Source organism: Carassius auratus, unplaced genomic scaffold (assembly GCF_003368295.1).
Source record: "Carassius auratus strain Wakin unplaced genomic scaffold, ASM336829v1 scaf_tig00023192, whole genome shotgun sequence".
Taxonomy (NCBI): Eukaryota; Metazoa; Chordata; class Actinopteri; order Cypriniformes; family Cyprinidae; genus Carassius; species Carassius auratus.
In genome coordinates this window covers 6,492-11,567 of record NW_020525242.1, presented here as the reverse complement: position 1 = coordinate 11,567, position 5,076 = coordinate 6,492, and the positions used below count along the sequence as shown (strand labels likewise).

Sequence of the window (5,076 nt, the reverse complement as noted above, 5' to 3'; positions counted from 1 at the left end):
ACACTGTAAAAAGTGCTACACCCACACAGTAGGTTTTATATATTTTAAATAGTTGTAATCTAGTTTATTTTATTTGTTTTATACTAAAAAGTATAAATATACTTCCTCTTTACTTAAAACATATCACTTTTTACATAACAATATATTTTAAGTAAAACAATAGCAATTTATTTGGGTAGCTTTTTGTATGAGTTTGTTGTTATAAAAGTGAGTTGAAATACACAATTTATTTGAGCAGCTGTCAATGTGGCATGTGTGTTCATCAAACTTAAATATTTGAAATAAAAAACACATAAAAATTAAGTTGGATTTATCCCTTTTTCACTGGCGGGGACTTTCCAAGGGAGATGCTTCCTCGGCACTTCAACTGTTTGAAAGCTGCAGCGGATCTAAATTTCACAGACTGATTAACACGGTAAGATGTGCAAGTTTTGGCAATTTATTGGTGATGTAAAGTCACGCAAAATCGTTCACTCAAATAGGAAGCTAAAGTAAGGTTCGCAAATTGTACTGTATAGCTAGCTATCCTGCACACATGGCAAGCTAAGCTGGCTACACAGTGCTAAGCAGTGAAGTCTTGTATGCAACGATCAGAAGACAACAGCAGTTAAGACCGTGTTGTTAATATGAAATTAAACAAGTGCTTTAGTAATGCCTGTTATGTTTTAAGACTACTTTGGCTTTAATTTTACCAATAATATCACTTTTAATCGTTAGTTAGCGTTAACTTACCGTGTTAACTGCCATTCACATTTTTGAACATAGACTTGAAAGTGCATGATCCAAACCTATAATTCACGACTGAAAACATTTTGTAACATGATTTTGATGTACAATTTTCATGGTAGATGAATTTAAAATGGGTTTCAAAGGATGAATTTTGAGATTTTATGTTTTCAGGTGATATATAATGTTTTCTAAAGTGTGATAGAGAAAAAGGCAACAAAGAAGACTTTTTATATATATATATATATATATATATATATATATATATATATATATATATATATATATATATATATATATATATATATATTTCAAAGTGCTGTGTACTGTAAATAAAGGTGACTTGACTTATTTAATTTCATCTTAATAACACAGTCTCCGGTGGGGCATGCAGCTGTCGTGGGGTCCTCGTGTTATCAGCAGCGGAGTTGTAAGTGCATTTGATAGCACTGGCTCAAAACCATAAAACTATTTTTAACCTGTTACTTAAATATTTTACATTTACCACTGATTTTTAAACTTATTCTAACATGCATATTTTTTCTGTCTTTAGGTAACCAAGCGTTTTTGTTACCTGGGGTCTTCAGATACAGGTAAGAAAAACTTCAGAATAGATACAGTTAAAGCTATAATTATTCCCAGGTAAGTAAAACATAGGTAAAATTGCAAACAATAGTGTTGGCTCCATACAATTACATTTCTGAAGTAGGTTTTATGTACCAACCACCAATAGAAGGCAGATATGATCACCTTTCTGCCTCCTACTACTGCACTAATAGAAGCTTGATTCATACTGATAAATACAGCCTACATGGTCAGTTAAATCTCAATTTTGTGAGATGCTGGTGATAGTGTGAGATCTTGTACAGAACAGTGGTAGTGGTGTATGTATAGTGGAACCTTTTACAGCAATTGAATGGTTGAAATACAGAGGTTCTCTGATTTGTGATACTGTCATCAGGCAGTGAATTTTGATCAGATTTTACTTGTTGACAGGATCCGTCTGGCTATGTGGAGAAAAGGAGAGAAGTGGTACTGAGATGCCTGATTGAGTACATGTGGGAGGGAAAGGAAGACCTCATCAGTGTCCACCATGTATGTACTGGGCTTAAAGCTACTTATCTAATTTCTGTCTGTATGTTATTACTATTGTGATGATATGGGGTAATTACTTTGTTCTTGAAATATATTTAATACAGTAATGTGATGACCAATAAGGTACAGGCAAGGAAAATTGCATTGTTTTATTGTAATGTATCCTTTGAACCAGAAAAGACAACACTCATGCTACAGTAGATCATGATAGTATAGTACCAACACTCTATGACATTGTCATGGTAGACTTCACTCTGGTCACATGCTCTAGTCAAAGTATCCATCTAGTATCCATCACCTTAAGCAACTAAAAAGTACAACTTTGACTTTGTGTCGTATCTGTCTTCAACCAGTCTGCTATATTCATCTCAATACCTGTTTGTCTGACCAAACTCTTGATTCTTTTTTATCTCCCCAATAGAGTCATGATGAAACAGAGGTGCACGCTGAGCTTGGCAGTTCCCCACTGAAAATATACATGCGCCATCAGCCAAACACGATTGGGATTATCACAGTTGAAGGACAGCCCATGGTCAGAGGTGTGCCAAACCTGTAGAAAACCTCCTGTTTGGACTTGTCTATGCCCACAACCTCTAATATCACTCATATCTGGTGTATACTTCTGAGATATATCACAGGCTCTTTGTGGGATTGGACCCTATGCATACTTTTGTATGTTTTGTAGGCACTGTTAAAAGTGACACTAGTTGACATTGAATAAATGTTATTGTCTTTAATCTGTCTTCCCATCTTTTTCTTCTTCAATTGAATTTGTAATTGTTATTGATAAAGTCTGTTTATGTAAAGTGATTTACTGTACTGCTTAGAATATAGACATTTAGATCTATTTTCTGAGGTAATAGCCAGGACTTAATTAAAATGTTTATTCACATTTGATTAGGTTAAATTTACTATGAGCATAAAGTTCATAAAACCAAACTAAAATGAGTACAGGTTACTTGTAGCAACACATAAATACGTTACATATACCAAGAAAATTAGGTTTATCTAACTGACTAATATAGCACTTATTAGCAGAGATGTATAGTAACGAAGTAGAACTACTTCACTACTGTACTTAAGTACTAAAAGGCGGTATTTGTACTTTACTGGAGTATTATTTTTTTCTCCTACTTCCACTTTTACTTCGGTACATATTTTCGCTGAGTTTAATACTTTTACTCCGATATTTTTTTTTTATGTGTTGCATCGTTACTCGTTACAATTATAATAATGTTACGAATCATTCCATTACAAACCACTGCCAGAACTGTAGATGGCAGATTTGATGAAGCTGCCACATCATTGAGCGAAACAAGCGATTAAGAAGACTGCGCGCGCTGACTGAACTGCTGTGAAGAGAGAAATGAACACTGAGCCGAGCCAGATATTGACTCGTTCACGAGTCAAGAACCGGTTGCATCGGTTCTCGGATGACCAGTAAGGTTAGTTCTTTCTGACAGTTCGATTCAATAAACCAGTTGAAGAAAACAGTTCACCGATTCTTTTGCGCTCGATGCAATGGCGTCATTGGCGTTTACTGCACCTGGGCTCATAACATTAACACAGAATCAGTTCAGAATCAATCACCAAAAGAATCAGTTCGGTTCCAGACGCTCTGTGTGTTGGTTTGCTTCACGCTAAATCACACATGCGCAGTATCATCAGCTCATCGGTTCACAAATCAGACGCGTCTGACAGAAACGGTTCTTGACTCGTGAACGAGTCATTATCTGGCTCGGCTCGGTGTTCATCTTCAGTTCTCTCTTCACAGCAGTTCAGTCAGTGTACTGTTTGAGTCAATTAATTACTCCGGGATATTGGTTTGTTTTAACTCAGAGGGAGTGTCAGACACATTAAACAAGTTAACAGCTTAATTCATCTGTGGATTAATGCGTATTAGAGATGCGAACTGTTTAAAACGATTCAATTCGATTTGGTGGACTGTTTCAAAAAGATCCGGTTACATCGAATGATTCGTTCGCGAACCAGATATCACAAACTGCTTTGTTTTTAACTGTCTTAACAACAGACACGGAAGAGAAGACAATGCTGAATAAATTCGTAGTTTTTGCTATTTTTGGACCAAAATGTATTTTCGATGCTTCAAAAAATTCTAAATGACCCTCTGATGTCTTATGGGTTTGAAACAACATGAGGGTAAGTTATTAATGACATCATTTTGCAAATTGGGCTAACTAACCCTAGTAATGTTAACGTTTTTTGTTTACAAGAAGTTACAGTCAAAGGAATTGTGATTGTCCTTTAGGTTAATCATTTGAAATAGTAAAAACAATATGTTCAAACGTTTGACTACTTTCTTTAATAGCTACATAACACAATACTTCTACTTTTACTTTCAGTACTTGAGTAGTAAATTTTAAAATAGACTACTTGCAATACTTAAGTACAAAAAATGTTGAATACTTTAGTACTTCTACTTAAGTGTGGTGCTTAAAGAGCACTTCAACTTCTACTCAAGTCACTTTTTTGATAGAGCACTTGTACTTTTACTCAAGTATGGGTCTCTAGTACTTTATACATCTCTGCTTATTAGTTAACTCAACTTGATTTTGTTGTGTTTGAATTAAGTAATTTTACAGAGTTTATTATACTTGAAAAAGGCTGCAAGTTGACTCAACTTAAAACATCCAATGCAGCCACTTGCCTCACTTTTATAAGTTTGATCTAGGTATTACTTTTTACAGTGTATTATAGGTCACTGGTTTTGTAAATAATGGTTCACAGATTATGCCAATCCCCATTTGCCTATTTCAATGTGTGTCTTAAAGAGACAGTTCCTGATCCCTTGACCGAAAGCCAATATGATTTTCCATTGCCTTGTGGATTATTGCAGAAAATTACAGAAATGTAAAAGTTGTTCCATTTCCTGTCACCCTATTTCAAACTCCAATTCACTTCAAACACTCATGGGCTGAAACGGAGCCAATTCTTACTGTTCTGAATGTTGCCCAATCCAGACCTCCAGTTGAGGTCCACTGGGAGAAGACTGGATCTTTTGGATCCCAAGCCAAGAAAAACAATCCAAGGGGTAAATAATCACAACAGACACAGTAATTAAAAGCCTCTTTTGTATACGTTTAACTATGGTAAGCCAATCATTAATGGTTGTTGTTGGGTCTAGGCACGTTCTGTTAGTACTGGATGGTAAATTAAAAGCTATTAAGTTTTACAATCCTGTGGGACAAGGATACTTAATGACCTTCGACCTCAGAAAAACATGTGTAAACGTTC

At 35.2% G+C, this 5,076-nt stretch overlaps 1 long non-coding RNA gene across 1 annotated transcript; it reads left to right on the top strand.

Moving 5' to 3' along the window:
- The first annotated feature begins 254 nt into the window (after window positions 1-254).
- LOC113077755 (uncharacterized) lies at window positions 255-2,427 on the top strand. The gene is made up of 5 exons (XR_003281384.1): window positions 255-415; window positions 1,102-1,156; window positions 1,280-1,319; window positions 1,723-1,821; window positions 2,243-2,427. It is a non-coding gene; the product is annotated as an uncharacterized LOC113077755 (long non-coding RNA).
- The last annotated feature ends 2,649 nt before the right edge of the window (window positions 2,428-5,076 follow it).